At 51.8% G+C, this 18,276-nt stretch overlaps 1 protein-coding gene across 6 annotated transcripts in view; it reads right to left on the reverse strand.

Moving 5' to 3' along the window:
• SCAP (SREBF chaperone) overlaps positions 1-18,276 on the reverse strand; it is a 78,194-nt gene that overhangs the window by 53,987 nt on the left and 5,931 nt on the right. For 4 of the 6 annotated variants that reach the window (XM_075419983.1, XM_075419978.1, XM_075419980.1 and 1 more), the window contains 2 exons: positions 8,034-8,142; positions 7,353-7,442 (listed from right to left, as the gene is read on the reverse strand). The gene's annotated coding sequence lies outside the window, so the exon portion shown is untranslated. Of the gene's footprint in view, positions 1-7,352; positions 7,443-8,033; positions 8,143-8,398; positions 8,481-17,976; positions 18,066-18,276 lie in introns of those variants that run through there. The other 2 variants (XM_075419979.1, XM_075419982.1) reach the window with 2 other exon arrangements.

Raw genomic sequence — 18,276 nt, forward strand, 5'->3', positions numbered from 1 at the left:
TTGGGAGAGGGGAGGGCTGAGAAGTGTGCTCTTGCTGCCTGGAGACCTTGCAATGCAAGGGGCAAGGCTGACGAGCTAGCCAAAACACTACGCATCGCGTTCACGCAGAAGAGAAAGGTTTTGTCTCACAGTCACACAGAGGACCTAAAATAGGGTACCCTGCCAAGGAACAGACACATGGCATGTAAGAATACCCTTAGAAGTTGTAGTGATTACATCAGGAAAAGCTGCATTTTTAACCTTTAGCTTGTTTTGGTCAAGGGCAAATGTGACCTGCTCAAACCAAGTCCAAGGCAAATGTTAAAAAAAAGAAATTAAAAAATTGTTTTTAAAGGTGTACTGAAATCACCAGAAACATGAACTTTCTATTCTAGGTCTCAGGAGTGAGCAGAATAAGAAATAAATTTTAATTTAAAATCTCAATGACAAAGCCCTCTTCCAGAGCTGTTCACAGAGCAGCCAACAATGCAGAAAATCCCTGCGTACACAAGCCTACTACTCAGAAAATAATAATCAAAAAATATCTTTTGAATAAATGGCAGTAACTGAACTGAAAATCCACAGTCTGTGTTACTGGAACCAGAAAGGAAGTCAGAAACAACTGTACTGGATCTCAAACGTTCAGGGCTTCATCTCACTGGTGATTTTTCTCAGCATGAGTCTCGCTAGAGCTGGAGCGCGTCACCTTGGGCCTCACACAGACAGATCGCGTCCCTCATCGAAGGGCAGAAACCAAAAAGCAAACACAAAATAATCCTTAAAAGCAAAGCCAACACCGAGCGCAGCACAAAACGCCTGCTTTTCAGCACCCAGACTCCACGGCCACCCAACTGAAACAGCGGATCTTATCTGCTGAGGACACCAGCTAAGCTGATGGCCCAGCCCCAGCAAGCAGAGAGGGCAAAAAAATGAATGTGCTTCAGATCAGCCCTATTTATACTGGAAATAGAGTTTATGAATGCTACAAGGGCAAGAATCGGAATTAGGAGAAGAGTTTCAAGCACTAGAAGGGAGTTAGAGTAGATGATGGTAGCAGGTCCCTTCCAGATGAAATACTCTATTCACAGAATCACAGAATCCCAGCATGGCAGGGGCTGGAAGGGCCCTCTGGGGGTCACCCAGCCCAACCCCCTGCCCAAGCAGGGTCACCCACAGCAGGCTGCACAGCACCGCGGCCAGGCGGGGCTGGAATATCTCCAGAGAAGGAGACTCCCCAGCCCCTCTGGGCAGCCTGGGCCAGGGCTCCGGCACCCTCAGAGGGAAGAAGTTCTTCCTCAGGTTCAGCTGGAGCTTCCTCGGCTTCAGTTTGTGCCCGTTGCCCCTTGTCCTGTTGCTGGGCACCACTGCAAAGAGTCTGGCCCCGGCCTCCTGACCCCCACCCTGCAGATATTTAGAGGCATTTCCAAGGTCCCCTCGCAGCCTTCTCTTCTCCAGGCTGAACAAGCCCAGCTCCCTCAGCCTCTCCTCCTAGCAGAGATGCTCCAGTCCCCTCCTCATCCTCGTAGCCCTGCGCTGGGCTCTCTCCAATAGCTCCTCATCTTTCTTGAACTGGGGAGCCCAGCACTGGACACAGCACTGCAGATGGGGCCTGACTGGGGCAGAGCAGAGGGGGAGGAGACCCTCCCTCGCCCTGCTGCCCACACTCCTCTGAATGCACCCCAGGAGACCATTGGCCTTCTGGGCAGCCAGGGCACGCTGCTGGCTCATGGTCACCCTGTCGTCCACCAGGACACCCAGGTCCCCCTCCAATTCTATTCTAACCAGTCACAGAAGTGGGGAGGGGGCAAGAAAACCCCAAGTTTAGACTACTTAAAAATTCAAGTGAATATACGTAACATATGCAACACAAAGCACAGGTCAGACATGAAGAAAAACTCTCCTCCCGAAGAGACAGCGTCACCGTGGGAGCGTTCAGAGCAAGGAAGGCTCAGATGGACACCGCGCTGGTAAAGCGGGGCCACTTCTGCCTCCCCGGGTGCCTCCTGTGGGCAGCTCCTCGTTGGCCTGGGCAGCTCCTCGTTGGCCTGGGCAGCTCCTCGTTGGCCTGGGCAGCCCCCAAGATCCAGCTTCACCCCGCAGGTCACGTACACGGCATTTGGTTCTCCACTGCAACCTTAACGTACAAAATAAATCGCCATTCCCGACGCAGGCAGGCCTCTGGAGCAGCAGCTCCTCCCTGTCCCCAACCAGTGACCGGGGTGTCCACGCAAGCTTCGAGGTTGCAGTCCATAGAGAAATGACCGAGCAGACCGGACCTTGCTGCGGTATCAGCATCGGACCAGCCCTTCCGATCCCTGTTCCATGAGTAACTCGGGAACAACACCTACATCCCACTTTGGTGGTGGAAATACGTCATGGCTGGCTCTGCGACCAGCCCCACCGTGTAACAGTAATTCTGGTTATCACCATTGCGTTGGGAACCGTTTCTGCTAATTGCACAGAGGGAATCTCGGTGCTTACTTGCTTCACCTGATGCAAAACATCAGCATTCATTAAGAAGAAAACATTAAGCATCCCAAAACTAATATTTGCTTATTAGTTTTGGGGGGGTTGCGTATTAAATTCTGAAATCTTTATTAACTTTATGCTACAACAGTGCTCACAAAAGGTAAAACCAGGAACTGTTCCTACTCAAAGTCCTTTTTGCACACAAAGGTGAGCTAACTCAAAACAAACCCTCTCATTTTAGGGCAAAGGTTGAAGGAGAACCCATTCAGAGCATTTCTTTCCTTCTGCATGACTGCAAGTCTAAGAGCAAATTTGACTGGAGACAAGAGGACATCGGGACGTTTCCTTACGCTTGCAGCACAAGATGTTGCATTGCTGGTTCACTTCAGGTACAAGAAACTGTCACACAAGGAAGTTCAGAGATAAATCATAGGGAACAAAAGCAAACAGCAGGCGTGAAAGAGCAAGGTTTGGCTTTTAAACCCTCTTAAATTCCAAACTAAGCTACACATTAAGCCATTGCGTAGGTTCTCTAGTCCTTCCTTCCATTTACAGAAGCATCAAACACCATTACTGCCGGGATTACACAAATCCACCTATGCACGAGCGTGATTTCAGCCAAGACGCTTTCCCACAGGCACACACCCCATCCCAACGTTTCATGGAGCCGCGGCACTTCCCGTGGTAACTACAGAATCACAGAATTATTCGGTTTGGAAGAGATCTCTAGGATCATCGAGTCCAACCGTCACCCCAACACCCCCATGCCTGCTAAACCATGTCCCCAAGGGCCACATCCAGACGGTGTTTGAACCCCTCCAGGGATGGGGACTCCCCCACTGCCCTGGGCAGCCTGGCCCAAGGCCTGACCACTCTCTCAGCACAGACATTTTGCCCAATCTCCAAGCTGAACCTCCCCTGATGCAGCTTGAGGCCATCGCCTCTCGTCCTGTCGCTGGTTCCTGGGGAGCAGAGACCAACCCCCCCTCACTGCACCCTCCTGGCAGGGAGCTGCAGAGAGCGAGAAGGTCTCCCCTCAGCCTCCTCTTCTTCAGATGGAACAGCCCCAGCTCCCTCAGCCGCTCCTCAGCAGACTTCTTCTCCAGCCCCCTCCCCAGCCTCGCTGCCCTTCTCTGGACACGCTCCAGCCCCTCCATGCTGCCCAGGGGCTGGCTGAGGCAGGGCTGGGACGGGGAGCACAGGTTGGGGAGGGACACCCTGCACGGAGGTTACTCTTCTGCACCTCGAAAAGGAGATTTTTCATTGCAGCCTTGCAAATGTTTCATATGAGATGCAACATCACGCTAAGGCCACAAACTGGAAATGCAGCGCGGCAGACAGAAAATAGAATCCGGATTATAACAAATTCACAGCACCTGGATAGTTACAGAAGAGTGAATGAATCTACCTTTTTTCCCCCCATTCTTGTGTTACACAGAGGAGAACAGCAGTTGCTGAACCAATCTGATTGCCATAGTTTAATTGGTAATTCACTGCACACCACAGCAGATCACATTGTATGAGGGACTCCGTACGCTTCCCAATCAGCGTGCTCCAGACACGCACACGTACCACAGCTCAGCTGGTGAGAAGGTCCTGAACCAAATCCCGACGATCCTGCCCGCCTGTGATGAGCTGACGCAGCAGCGTGAGCCAGGTGAACGCGGGACGCCAGAGCCAGCGTCCTCCACTGCTGCCCAGCGTCCCTGGCTCCGCTGACTCCTCCATGGCTTGCTTCCAGGCAGCCACGCAGGTCACCACACCACAGTGCTCCTCGCTGGCAGGCTGCTTCCCTCGAAGCCCCTTCCCTCACCCACAAGCAGGAAGGGAATTATGACTAAAAAATTCATTTTTTTTTTTCTGACACTATGTTAGTCTCCTACTCTGGAGATATTCAAGACCCGCCTGGACAAGGTCCTCTACAGCCTGCTGTAGGTGACCCTGCTTCGGCAGGAGGGTTGGACTGGATGACCCACAGAGGTCCCTTCCAACCCCTACCACTCTGTGATTCTGTTATACACCATATCTTTATATTTTTTTGGGTGTACATCCTCTGCCACACGCAGACTTGCAGATGAGTTTCTCAAGTAGCCAAAACTTCTTCTCGTACATCATGCTGCAACTCCAGAAGAAGTGCTCCTACCACCTCACCAAGAGAAAGCACAATCATTTCTTTGCTGTTCATTCCTTCTCTTGTCTCCTTCTCTGGAGATATTCAAGACCCACCTGGACAAGGTGGCCTGCTGTAGGTGACCCTGCTTTGGCAGGGGGTTGGACTGGGTGACCCACAGAGGTCCCTTCCAACCTCGAACATTCTGTGATTCTGTGATTCACAACGCAAGACAGGCAGAGAGAATATTCTATGCCCACAGCACTTTTAGAGCCCCAAGGCCACCTCCTGTCAAGCTGATTCTTATCCTGATTAGAAACCATGTTATGTTACACACGACTTCATTCATATTATACTCCATGCTGGCTACTGTCGTGAGGCAAAGCAACTTTTCTACTGTAATTAAGCACCAGCATCAGCGCTTAACATCCTACTACCTGTTCCCAGCCTCACCAGCCTGCCCCCAGCAGCTCTTCCTCCAAACCCCAGATAAAAACCAGTTGTGGCTCGCCATGACCCCTCGCCAGCAGACAGTAGGTCAGGCTCCTCGATTTCCCACCTGTCCGAGAGCTGAACAGATGATCCACTTTCTACTTCCAAAGCTTTTCTGCAACGAGGAGCTCGTGGTGGCCAACTCTGCACCAGGTGACGAAGCTGAACCCAGACAGTATCACAGGCATTGCAGCACGGCAGAGGTTAGCAGGGACCTCTGGAGATCACCCAAGGTGACCTGGGCCAGGTTGGTCAGGTTTCAGGTACCTCCACCAACGGGGACTCCACAGCCTCTCTGCAACTGGTTCCAGCGTTTGACCCCAGGAAAAGAGCAGATGCCAAGGTGTTCTCCAGAGGTTAATCCTCCGGGACGTTGCCTCTACACAGAGAGGCTTGAACCGCCACTTCATGCTCTCAGCAGTGTTCATTAAACACACGTTTAATCAGTCTTAATATGACACTGTCGGCAGCCCGCTGTACGGTTCTACTTCACTACAGTTAATAAATAATAGTGCAAGATCTCTACGTACAGACAGCAGCTTTCTCACCCCCACCAGCACACGGCTCGCAACACTCGGACGCAGAACCAGAACAGCCTCTTGCATTGGAAAGCTGGGCAGAGAGGAACCTGATGAGATTCAACAAGGGCAAGTGCAGGGTCCTGCACCTGGGGAGGAACAACCCCAGGCACCAGTACAGGCTTGGGGTGGACCTGCTGGAGAGCAGCTCTGCGGAGAGGGACCTGGGTGTCCTGGTGGACGACAGGGTGACCATGAGCCAGCAGTGTGCCCTGGCTGCCAAGAAAGCCAATGGGATCCTGGGGTGCATCAAGAAGAGTGTGGCCAGCAGGACGAGGGAGGTTCTCCTTCCCCTCTACACTGCCCTGGTGAGGCCTCATCTGGAGTACTGTGTCCAGTGCTGGGCTCCCCAGTTCAAGAAGGATGAAGAGCTACTGGAGAGAGTCCAGCGGAGGGCTACAAGGATGGTGAGGGGACTGGAACATCTCCACTACGAGGAGAGGTTGAGGGAACTGGGCTTGTTCAGCCTGGAGAAGAGAAGGCTGCGAGGGGACCTTATAAATGCCTACAAATATCTGAAGGGTGGGTGTCAGGAGGATGGGGCCAAGCTCTTTTCAGTGGTGCCCAGTGACAGGACAAGGGGCAATGGGCACAAACTGAAGCAGCGGAAGCTCCAGCTGAACATGAGGAAGAACTTCTTCCCTCTGAGGGTGACGGAGCCCTGGAACAGGCTGCCCAGGGAGGTTGTGGAGTCTCCTTCTCTGGAGATATTCAAGACCTGCCTGGACAAGATCCTGTGCAGCCTGCTGTGGGTGACCCTGCTTCGGCAGGGGGGTTGGACTAGATGACCCACAGAGGTCCCTTCCAACCCCTACTATTCTGTGATTCTGTGATTCTGTGATTTCCTTACTAAACGAGGAAGGACCAAGAGAGTCCAAATTAAGGTAATACTTAACTGTGCCTCAAGTGCCAGAAGAAAGAGGTGGCTATTCCATAGTTTCGTGGCTGCTGGGATGGTTATACCTTCTCAAAAAACTCCTATTGCTTCTGTAGTTTGCTGGCTCTACTGCAAATTCCTACAAAAACACGACTGACCAGCAAAGGAAGAAATGTAGAATTTCTTGTTGCAGGAAAAATAAACTTACAGATGCTAAACGATAGCACTTCTCCCAAGACAAAAGCTTTTATCTCACTTAACACTAGTTACATGTTCTAAATTCTTCACATTGCTGCCTGAGAGCATTTTACAGCCTGCGCAGAAGCCCTCCCTGTACCACCAAAGTGCAGGAAAACGCAGCTATCTCGTAGACAGACAGCAGCAGCTCAGACAACACCAGCCCACGGTGAGCTTACAGGCAAAATTATCCAATGTGTGAAAACTTTTCTCTTTCTAATAAATGCTAACCTGTTTTTTTAAAGTATATTCTCAGCTTTCTATAAAATGTTCTTGGACCAGGCCTTAGTGTTAGGTAGTCACAAAAAGATACTACTAAGCTAGTGAAGAGCGGGGAAAATAAAAACCCATAGGTTTAAAAAAACCAAAACACTGCTCTGTAGTAATTTTTCTCACACATCAATACTTAAAATAGTTTGCTCCATCTTGTTGCCTGCAGCAAAGTCCTACACCTAAACTTTCAACATGAATTTTAACCTAGCGTTTTCCATTTGAAACACCGAGCTTGGTAAAGCAGGAACAGATCCAACACAGTACTTCTGTCCCCGCAAGCCCCCACCACCCACTGGGATATAACATTTTGAACGCGTGACCTGTCTCTCTGACATACCTGATCTTCACGAGGGGAACAGCACAGCAAATCACATCGATGCAGCGGCCTCAGGTCGGATGCGGAACTTCAGCAGCTTTCCTGCCAAGGCTGTGTATTTGAGGAAGGAAAGAGGACGATGAATGAAGAGGAAAGATGAAAGAGTTCACTAAAAATTAGGATTTATAAAGGTCACGCAGTCGCTCCCTGCTGCTGCCAAGAGAGCAGAGCAATCTGTCTGCTGGTCCCTCAGCGCCCGAGGGTAAGGCTGGCATACGGACCATTAGCAATAATTCACCCTCCCCACGTTGCCACGTATCCATCAACCCCACGCAGGCTCCCCAGAGACAGCAGAGTCAGCGGAGCAACCTTCTGCCTTCAAAGATATCACAAAACAAGCGGAGACAGCAGGACTGACGCTGCTAGAGACAAAATTAAGCCAGACTACTTCAAAACTGTACGGTCAAATGAGAAAAAACACTCTGATTTGGGCTCCAGCTAAGATCTTGAGCCACAGAACAGAGGGTCGATAGAGGACAATGTCTTTTCCAAAGCCATTTGCCACCTCCTCCACGTGGCAGCACTGCCACAGCCCACGGGGACGCATCCACGCACACACACGTAGGGCTACCGGCATTTCATGCATTCCTGGGCTGGACCCAGGACTCATGAAGCAGAAAAGCAAGCCAATAGCAAGCCTACCGTCCGACGATGAGTCTCCACCCGCAAATGTCTCTCTGACCTCTTTTCAGTCCTCGCTGCAGCTACGATTCCACGACAAGGGCAGAAACTCAGCACCACAGACGCCCTCCTGAAAAGACATGAAATCAAAAAGTTTCCCTGCAGATGCAGAAAACAGCCAGATGTTAGACAGTTCGTACAGCAGCAAAAAAAAACCCCTATTTTCTTGCCCTTTGTTGGACTGTAGAGGTGGTTCGTATCCTTGAGATGCCAGAAGCTATCACCACCACGATCCCCTCAGTGAAATGACTGGTGTCAGCTGCTGCAGGAGCTCTCACATCCCAGCATCAGCAGAAGGGAGAAGGGGAAGGAAGAGAGGAACGGACCTCGGGAACCCAATTCTCCCACCCTTCAGCAACTGTGGATCCTCCTCCAATGAGGGCCAGGGATGAAGCGTTCTTCTGAAGACTTCAGAGGTGGGAAAACAAGAAATACGCTCAAAGCGCTACCCTCCCTTCATAGAAATGCTACACAATCAGCTCTAAGACCAAGTTCCTGTTCTCCACTTGCATTCCCATGAGAAGAATAACGGGCTTTGTGCTGTGAAAGGGGACAGAGGTCACGGGGGAACAGAATGCTTCCTATGGGAAAATCATGAGCAGTGCGCAAACCTCCTGGAGGCTGGTGTCTGCAATGGGTTAATCCTGACGCTGCTCCAGAGCAGCCCGTATGTTCTCAGTTGAGTATTTTCCATAGAAGGGAACTTTTCATATTCAAAAAGTGGAAACTCTTCAATAAATTCAATTTCAGGCTGCATTCCCTCCACTGCAGCTAAACGGCTGAAACAGTATTTACAGCCTCATAGAATCACAGAATAGTAGGGGTTGGAAGGGCCCTCTGTGGGTCACCCAGCCCAACCCCCTGCCCAAGCAGGGTCACCCACAGCAGGCTGCACAGCACCGCGGCCAGGCGGGGCTGGAATATCTCCAGAGAAGGAGACTCCCCAGCCCCTCTGGGCAGCCTGGGCCAGTGCTCCGTCATCCTCAGAGGGAAGAAGTTCTTCCTCATGTTCAGACGGAACTTCCTGTGCCTCAGTTTGTGCCCTTTGCCCCTTGTCCTGTCACTGGGCACCACTGAAAAGAGCTTGGTCCCATCCTCCTGACACCCACCCTTCAGATATTTGTAGGCATTTATAAGGTCCCCTCGCAGCCTTCTCTTCTTCAGGCTGAACAAGCCCAGTTCCCTCAACCTCTCCTCCTAGGAGAGATGCTCCAGTCCCCTCATCATCCTCGTAGCCCTGCGCTGGGCTCTCTCCAGTAGCTCCTCGTCTTTCTTGAACTGGGGAGCCCAGAACTGGACACAGCACTGCAGATGGGGCCTCACTGGGGCAGTGTAGAGGGGAAGGAGAACCTCCCTCGTCCTGCTGGCCACACTCTTCTTGATGCACCCCAGGATCCCATTGGCTTTCTTGGCAGCCAGGGCACACTGCTGGCTCATGGTCACCCTGTCGTCCACCAGGACGCCCAGGTCCATCTCCGCAGAGCTGCTCTCCAGCAGGTCCACCCCAAGCCTGTACTGGTGCATGAGGTTGTTCCTCCCCAGGTGCAGGACCCTGTACTTGCCCTTGCTGAACCTCATCAGGTTCCTCTCTGCCCAGCTTTCCAGCCTATCCAGGTCACGCTGAATGGCAGCACAGCCTTCTGGTGTATCTACCACACCTCCCAGTTTGGTGTCGTCAGCAAACTGGCTGAGGGTACATTCTAATTCTTCATCCAGGTCGTTGATGAAGAAGTTAAACAAGACTGGGCCCAGTACTGACCCCTGAGGGACACCACTTGTCACCAGCCTCCAGAGAAGGAGACTCCCCAGCCCCTCTGGGCAGCCTGGGCCAGGGCTCCGTCACCCTCACAGGGAAGAAGTTCTTCCTCGGGTTCAGCTGGAGCTTCCTCTGCTTCCGTTTGTGCCCGTTGCCCCTTGTCCTGTCGCTGGGCACCACTGAAAAGACTCTGGTCCCGTCCTCCTGACCCCCACCCTGCAGATATTTAGAGGCATTTCCAAGGTCCCCTCTCAGCCTTCTCTTCTCCAGGCTGAACAAGCCCAGCTCCCTCAGCCTTTCCTCCTAGGAGAGATGCTCCAGTCCCCCCTCCTCATCCTCAGAGCCCTGCGCTGGGCTCTCTCCAGTGGCTCCTCATCTTTCTTGAAGTGGGGAGCCCAGAACTGGACACAGCACTGCAGATGGGGCCTCAGTGGGGCAGAGCAGAGGGGGAGGAGACCCTCCCTCGCCCTGCTGCCCACACTCCTCTGAATGCACCCCAGGAGACCATTGGCCTTCTGGGCAGCCAGGGCACGCTGCTGGCTCATGGTCACCCTGTCGTCCCCCAGCACTCCCAGTCCCTCTCCGCAGAGCTGCTCCCCAGCAGCTCAGCCCCAGCCTGTACTGGTGCCTGGGGTTGTTCCTCCCCAGGCGCAGGACCCTGCCCTTGCCCTTGTTGAGCTCCATCAGGTTCCTCTCTGCCCAACTCTCCAGCCTGTCCAGGTCTCGCTGGATGCCAGCACAGCCTGCTGCTGTATCCACCACTCCTCCCAGTTTTGAGTTCAGAACTTGCCGCCCAAAACACATTTTTCACTGAACTTCTCTACCAAGAAGAACAGCAGCAATTCATTATTCCTCAGCCCACTAAGGGTTCTTCCAACATTATTTTCGCTGCGTGGTTAGCTCTGTAGCTAGTACCTTGTCAGGCAAGCTCAGCGCAGGTGTGGTGGCTTTAGTAGGCTTCTCCCTGTTGGCATCATTGTGGCAGGGCACACAAAAACAGGCTGCAGATTAATTCCTTCAAAGGTTCAATAGAAAAGAACAAAGATGCGAGCTACCACCTGGTTAGACAGCATTAGGCCTGATTTCCTTCATGTGTGGCATCACCTCGGCAGGATCAGACCCAAGCGGTGCTTGAATTAACTCTGTATTTAAAACTCCCAACAAGCAACGCACAACGAAGCAGGTTTGGACAGCGGCTCTGCTTTTACAAGAAAATCTCATTTGACAACTAAAGTTAGGCCTTTCCGGGAATAACAGAGTCCAAAATAAAAACCCACTGCTTTGCCTAACAGCAAAGGGGGGGGAAAAAAAAGGCGGGGGGGCAGAGTACATAAAAAAGGGTTTGTTTAAAAAAACCTTAAGGGGAATTAGAAGAGCAAAATGGCTGGACAGAGGCTACTTAGAGCTATTACGTGGGAAGCTCAGAAGAAATGCCTTTCATGTATCAAAAAATTCAGTCAAGAGTGTCCAGACGAGGAAAATGAGGAGAGAGGCTCTTGCACGCTATGTGTGAGAACGTTCTAGAGCAGCTCAAAACGGAGTCTGAGGAACCGCTGGGAACAGGCGTCAGAACTAACTGTAACTGCTGATTTAGACACCGTGGGCAGCGAGTCCACCAGTCTGTAGGGCCAAGAGATGATCAGGAGACAGAACACAGAGAGAACAGTAGAAGGAAAGTGAAACAAAACTTGAATTTCTCTTCACAGAGGAGAAGTCAAGGGGGGAGGAAGCTTCCCTGCTGAAACCCTCTCAGGAGGGACAGCAGGCTCTGTCACAGACTGGTGTGCAGTGAAGGGGTTACAGAGCGAGACGTTACACCAGCCAGGGTCCCAGATCAGAGGGGATTACTGCAAGAGACCCAGAGGAACTCCAGCACCAAGCAACAGAAGTAACGTGTAACCTTTTGTCCCACTGCAGTTGCTGAAAGGTGGGAAGTGTTCTTCCTGCTTTTACTGGGGAATATCTGGGAAACTACAGATCACCAAGGCAGATATTCCAAAGAAATCAGGAGAAAATTGCAGAATTGTTTGATGGAAGGTGAGTTACCACCCATTGAGAAAGAGTCAGCTTCACAAATCTGTTAGACTGACCTCTCCAGAGGAATAAACAAGCACCCAGAGCGGAGACCCAATTCAGAAGGTCCACTTAGACTACTAACAAGGCGCTCAAGAAAACTCCTTACTGGGGACTTCTGAAAAGCCAAGCTGTCACATGATAAAGGGGGATGCCCTTCCTGTGGGCAGCCAGCAGCGTGCCCTGGCTGCCAAGAAAGCTAATGGGATCCTGGGATGCATTAGGAGGAGTGTGGGCAGCAGGGCGAGGGAGGGTCTCCTCCCCCTCTGCTCTGCCCCACTGAGGCCCCATCTGCAGTGCTGTGTCCAGTGCTGGGCTCCCCAATTCAAGAAAGATGAGGAGCTACTGGAGAGAGCCCAGCGCAGGGCTCCGAGGATGAGGAGGGGACTGGAGCATCTCTCCTAGGAGGAGAGGCTGAGGGAGCTGGGCTTGTTCAGCCTGGAGAAGAGAAGGCTCAGAGGGGACCTTGGAAATGCCTCTAAATATCTGCAGGGTGGGGGTCAGGAGGCCGGGGCCAGACTCTTTCCAGTGGTGCCCAGCGACAGGACAAGGGGCAACGGGCACAAACTGGAGCAGAGGAAGCTCCAGTTGAACCCGAGGAAGAACTTCTTCCCTCTGAGGGTGACGGAGCCCTGGCCCAGGCTGCCCAGAGGGGCTGTGGAGTCTCCTTCTCTGGAGATATTCCAGCCCCGCCTGGCCGCGGTGCTGTGCAGCCTGCTGTGGGTGACCCTGCTTGGGCAGGGGGTTGGGCTGGGGGACCCCCAGAGGGCCCTTCCAACGCCCAACATACTGGGATTCTGTGAGAGGTTAAAAAAGGATCGTTAACAAGTGTCTGATTCTTTTAACAGAGGGAGGTAATCGGACAGTGCCATAGGGGACTGTGCTGTTTGACACACTCACAATTTCCCTGGAAAAAAGGTGCAATGTTGACATAAGTGACACTTTCAGTCATCTGTTATTCACGGCGGCAAATCTCAGGCCGACTGAAGAGCTGGCACAAATAACTCCACAGCAAGCGACCGGGTAGCAAAACGACAGATTGGGTTCAATGCCACTGAACGGCACGTGATGCATACGGAGAAATAACGGCACATGCAGAGGAACGCATTCCTGACTGGCTGTCGCCACTCGCCAACAAGATCCTCGTGTCCTACTTAATGCTCTGAAAAAGCGAACTTGATGCAGCCAAAAAAAAGCAAACTGTGTATCAGGAATTGTTAAGAACGGAGAGGAGAACAAATGGGAATAATTACATCAATCTGTAATCCTGTGCTATACACAGTTCTGGTCGTTCTTCCTCCTCATCTCAAAGACCACACGCAGGAGAGCTAGAAAAGGTACAGAGAAGTGCAGCAAGGATGATCAAAGATGTGGAGTGGCTTCCACAAAACAAAACAAAAAAAAAGCATGGGAAGACTTTTCAATCTGGAAAAGATTTAATCAGCAAATAGATACAACAGACTTCTCCCAGCGAGATGAGGAGGAAACGGAAGAGGGGAGGGCCGCCTCTTTCAGTACAGGAATAATTCAGCATCAAAGCAAACTACAAAGCGGCAGCTGAAAACAGACACACAGTTAAGCTGCGGAAATCTTTACCCCAGGACACTGTCCGTGCCACGTGGGTTAAAAAAGCAAGAGGACAAATGTTTGGAAGAGCGAGCACAAAGCCAAGGCATTCCTCTGGCTCGAGAAACCCCTCAGCCAGAAGCCTCTTCTCCTGAACGCGGCGCTGGCTGCCAGCGGCCAACAGATTCGCCTTGGTCGCGCGCTCTTCCCCTGCACCAAACTCTGTCCGCGCTCGGAAAGCAGATATAACCCCAACAGGCCGCCAGCCTGGCCCAGCAGCTGGCCTCACGCAGCGCAGCTCACGGGATCGCTTTGGGAATAACCCACTTCTTCTTGTTTCGCGATGTAGCTGCTTTACGACAAACGGCTAGGGAATCGCCTTCTCCTAAAAACACCGAGAGCCTGATGCAACGCCCACGGGCAATTACGTATCGGAGCTTCAGCACGACAGCCACCCCTCACCTCCACCAGAGCCTGCTGGCCTGTTGCAGTACGCCCCAACTCAGCAGCCAGGCACCAAATGCGGAGGAATTCGATCGACTTTTTATTCTCTGGCTGCTCAGGAAGTTCCTGACTCCAGAAATCAATTCCAGGATGCAAACAATAACGAGCAAAGGCCACCTTTGATCTTTTTAAGGATACACCTTGTCTGTATGAATGCACTGATGAGGTATCTTAAACCCATATTTACAAATTTCTAAAGCGTGGAAAAAATTCATTTCCATAAAAATTATATGGCCTCCAAGTGCTATTTAGGTGTTCTTTACCCTCTTGTACGTCTTAACCAAGGTCCATCACTGTAATATGTGCCCACACCTGTACTTCCTCCGGAACACATCATCACTGGAAAGGAAATCACAACATCATCAGGCTGGAGAGTTGGGCAGAGAGGAACCTGATGAGGTTCAACAAGGGCAAGTGCAGGGTCCTGCACCCGGGGAGGAACAACCCCAGGCACCAGTACAGGCTGGGGCTGAGCTGCTGGAGAGCAGCTCTGCGGAGAGGGACTGGGAGTGCTGGGGGACGACAGGGTGACCATGAGCCAGCAGCGTGCCCTGGCTGCCCAGAAGGCCAATGGTCTCCTGGGGTGCATTCAGAGGAGTGTGGGCAGCAGGGCGAGGGAGGGTCTCCTCCCCCTCTGCTCTGCCCCACTGAGGCCCCATCTGCAGTGCTGGGTCCAGTGCTGGGCTCCTCACTTCAAGAGAGATGAGGAGCTACTGGAGAGAGCCCAGCGCAGGGCTACAAGGATGAGGAGGGGACTGGAGCATCTCTCCTAGGAGGAGAGGCTGAGGGAGCTGGGCTTGTTCAGCCTGGAGAAGAGAAGGCTGAGAGGGGACCTTGGAAATGCCTCAAAATATCTGCAGGGTGGGGGTCAGGAGGACGGGGCCAGACTCTTTCCAGTGGTGCCCAGCGACAGGACAAGGGGCAACGGGCACAAACTGAAGCAGAGGAAGCTCCAGCTGAACCCAAGGAAGAACTTCTTCCCTCTGAGGGTGACGGAGCCCTGGCCCAGGCTGCCCAGAGGGGCTGGGGAGTCTCCTTCTCTGGAGATATTCCAGCCCCGCCTGGCCGCGGTGCTGTGCAGCCTGCTGTGGGTGACCCTGCTTGGGCAGGGGGTTGGGCTGGGGGATCCCCAGAGGGCCCTGCCAACCCCCAACATTCTGGGATTCTGCGATCGCTCAGCTCTTTCTCTAACCATCACTGCAGGGCTTCATGCAAGGCTCCCGAGAGCAGCACACAAACGGCTCGCCCAGCACAGACCTGCAACACACTCGTCTTTCCGCTACGGCTACGATTTCTGCTCCTGCCATTTTCCAAACCCCTCTGCCAGATCAAGTTTAACGACTTGGCCCATGCCCCGTTTGTGATACGAAATATGTAGAATGCTTTCGGATGTCATTCATGAAGCGGTAACGGCATCAGACCCATCCTCGGTGTCGTTTCTGAAGAGTTTCCAAGTGCTACAACTATTACGGACTCGCAATAAAGATGCAAAACCTCCCCGAAGCAGCGCTCGCACCCCGCCAGAGACCCGCAGCGCAGGCTGCGCAGAACAAACCTCGTTAGTAATTACAGCTCACGCACGAGAGAAGACAGGGCTAGAAGGGACTCTGAGGGCTCCAATTCATACACCTCACTCTGAGCATTATGAGTTATACCCAGATTATTCCCAGCAGATGTTTATCCAATTTGCTCTTAAGCATTTACCTGGAGACTCGACAGCCGCCCCAAGCAATATATTCTCGTATGAAGCTTTAGCTTAGGGTATTTTTGTAACGTTTTCTGGGTGTCCCTGCTATTTAAACGTGTGCTTCTGTGCTGTTCCCAGTGGCCACGGAGAACAGGATGGCCTCAGCAGCAATATTTAAGAGTAAATTCCTTGAGTCTCCCCTCGGTCTTCTCAGGGCACACAGCCTTCCCTGATGACACTTTCCAGAGACCGACCGCTCTGCTTCAAAGTCTCTCTGCTTGGTTCACATCACTTTGAGTGTCCTACCACAAGCAGGCGATGGGTATTCCAGTGAAGCTTCACCGGCACGGGGTGGAACGGAAGGATTACGTCACAGCCTGCACTTTGCTTTCCGGTTTACATACTCAAACAAAACTTTTGCCTCCCCTCCTCCTTTCCCCACAGGAGATCACTGGTCACCAGTGAGCGTGAAAAGGCTCCTTTAATTCTGGATTATACCTAATCGATTCTTCCAATGCTTGCAGATGGCTAGAGTTGTTTGAGGACAAAACTTTACCACTGTCCTTACTGTCCTGTCACCAGTTTTCAGGCAGTATTTAAGTCATCAAATCCACTTCCTGATGTTTAACCCTGTCGTACAGTGTATGTGCAGTCCTTCCCAGCTTCGTGTCGTTTACAGCGTTACCACACACAGCTAATGCTACCACTCCAGCCACGAATGAAAGCCCACCGAGGGAGGGTCTCCTCCCCCTCTGCTCTGCCCCACTGAGGCCCCATCTGCAGTGCTGTGTCCAGTGCTGGGCTCCCCACTTCAAGCAAGATGAGGAGCTACTGGAGAGAGCCCAGCGCAGGGCTATGAGGATGAGGAGGGCACTGGAGCATCTCTCCTAGGAGGAGAGGCTGAGGGAGCGGGGCTTGTTCAGCCTGGAGAAGAGAAGGCTGAGAGGGGACCTTGGAAATGCCTCTAAATATCTGCAGGGTGGGGGTCAGGAGGCCGGGGCCAGACTCTTTCCAGTGGTGCCCAGCGACAGGACAAGGGGCAACGGGCACAAACTGAAGCTGAGGAAGCTCCAGCTGAACCCGAGGAAGAACTTCTTCCCTCTGAGGGTGACGGAGCCCTGGCCCAGGCTGCCCAGAGGGGCTGGGGAGTCTCCTTCTCTGGAGATATTCCAGCCCCGCCTGGATGTGGTCCTTGCAGCCTGCTGTGGGTGACCCTGCTTCGGCAGGGGGTTGGACTGGGGGATCCCCAGAGGTCCCTTCCAACCTCCAACATTCTGGGATTCTGTGATTCTGTTTTAATGAGGTCTTCATTGGTACTCTCAGCACATTTATTTATCCAGTTTTGTATCCATCTCATAGCGGCACCTTCTTAGGCTGTTTTTTTAAACCTCACCTACTTGAAAATCTTATTAGGACAAAAACCTTAACCTTGCTGAATTCAAGATCCACAGAAGCTGTTGTTTCTGCAGCCAGAAGCAGACCTGGCATCCTATCCTAGCAAGGAGGAAACTCGCCGTGCCGAGGGAGTGCCTGTGGCAAACCAGCACCGGCTGTTACGTGCTCCTTGGAATCTTACAGGTGCTTACGCATCATCTGACTGCTGGCTGCAGGGTTTTGAGATGACTGCTACGCTCCGTTCTCTTCTTCCCACTCCTCCACCTACACAAACTGCTCACTCCTCCCCAGTCTTGTAAAACATCATCTATTTTCCATTTCTCAGAAGACGCCTACTAAAGCTTTTAAGGTTTTTTTAGCCTGTACTTTAAGTACATGGATGAAAATATCTCACATAAATGACGGCTTGCGAATCTGCTCTTTCTTTTTTCTAGTCTGTCACCAGCATTGGTCGCTCACCAGATGACTCTGGTCTTCAGCAAGAATCAACTACAAAAGATACTGAACGCTTCAGTTGTAGTGACACTGGACAGTCAGTTTTCCTCTCTGTTCTTTCCTCCACCACCTCCTTACTCCTAAGACATTCACAGAATAAGTTTTGTATCCCTCAATGGCCTCTGATAGTCAGGTTTGGTTTCTGTCTTAGTCCTTCTCATGTGGTCTTGCTGCTCTTCAAATGCAGAACGGAAACACCCCTGGCTTTGAATAACCCACACACTGCAGGAGTGATGACAGCAGCGTTTGCGATCGCTGCTTTAAGCATGCAATTTCTACCCAGCTCTGCTTCTTTCAGACAAAGTCCACGTAACCAAAAAGAACCCACAGCAGTCATTTATCATCACAATGCACCCAACAGAGATTCACTTTTTCCCCCCCCAACAGTTCTGCATAGTAATTACTCATTTACCTCGTCAAGTAAGTACCTGAAACGAGCACGACTGGTTTCCTGTGTTTTTATCTATAGCTGGGGCTCGTTCCCTGCAAAGGATACACTTCCTGGTTCAACACCCTGCTTCAGGACAGAAATCAGAAGTAGCGGTTAATGACCTCTACTTAAAAAATAAATATATATTTAATTTAGGGCCACAGATTCTGACTGGCTTTCAGTTCCGCTTCTCAAATTGATGGTCTCCCCTGTATATCTGAATAGCCACTTCTACTGCAACTATTTTTTAAGAGCTTGTGCCACGATAAATGCTGAACAGCCGTACTTCCTTCAACAG

This window comes from Opisthocomus hoazin, chromosome 4 (assembly GCF_030867145.1).
Source record: "Opisthocomus hoazin isolate bOpiHoa1 chromosome 4, bOpiHoa1.hap1, whole genome shotgun sequence".
NCBI lineage: Eukaryota > Metazoa > Chordata > Aves > Opisthocomiformes > Opisthocomidae > Opisthocomus > Opisthocomus hoazin.